General features: G+C 51.2%; 1 non-coding gene across 1 annotated transcript; it reads right to left on the bottom strand.

Moving 5' to 3' along the window:
- On the bottom strand, positions 1 to 71 carry Trnag-ccc. The gene has a single exon. It is a non-coding gene; the product is annotated as a tRNA-Gly (tRNA).
- Positions 72 to 389: the final 318 nt, after the last annotated feature.

Raw genomic sequence — 389 nt, 5'->3', positions numbered from 1 at the left:
TGCACTGTCCGGGAATCGAACCCGAGTCGCAAGAATGGGAATCTTGCATGATACCACTACACCAACAGTGCCAGTTGAGCGGAGAGGGAAATTAAGCACAATATAAACCTCACCCAAGCACTGAAAATAACAGACATGGGCAACGGGAGAGTTTCCCACGGAATCAATAAAACCTCGTGCGTCCGACCCTCTTCAATCCCTGGTGACAAGAAACTGAAATACACAAATGGATGGGAGGGAGAAAGATGGGTAAAGAGATTGCCAGCCTAGTTAGCTTGGTTGGTGGCGCGTCTGCCTTGTAAGCGCTAGATCGCGGGTTCGATTCCCGCCCGGGGCGGATTTCATCCTGATGGGATAATGTTCGTTCTCGGAACGGCTGGCTTTCCTCC

Source organism: Diaphorina citri, unplaced genomic scaffold (assembly GCF_000475195.1).
Source record: "Diaphorina citri unplaced genomic scaffold, Diaci psyllid genome assembly version 1.1 scaffold70372, whole genome shotgun sequence".
In the NCBI taxonomy this organism is placed as follows: domain Eukaryota; kingdom Metazoa; phylum Arthropoda; class Insecta; order Hemiptera; family Psyllidae; genus Diaphorina; species Diaphorina citri.
The sequence above is the reverse complement of the archived record's forward strand: the minus strand, read 5'-3'. Positions and strand labels throughout refer to the sequence as shown.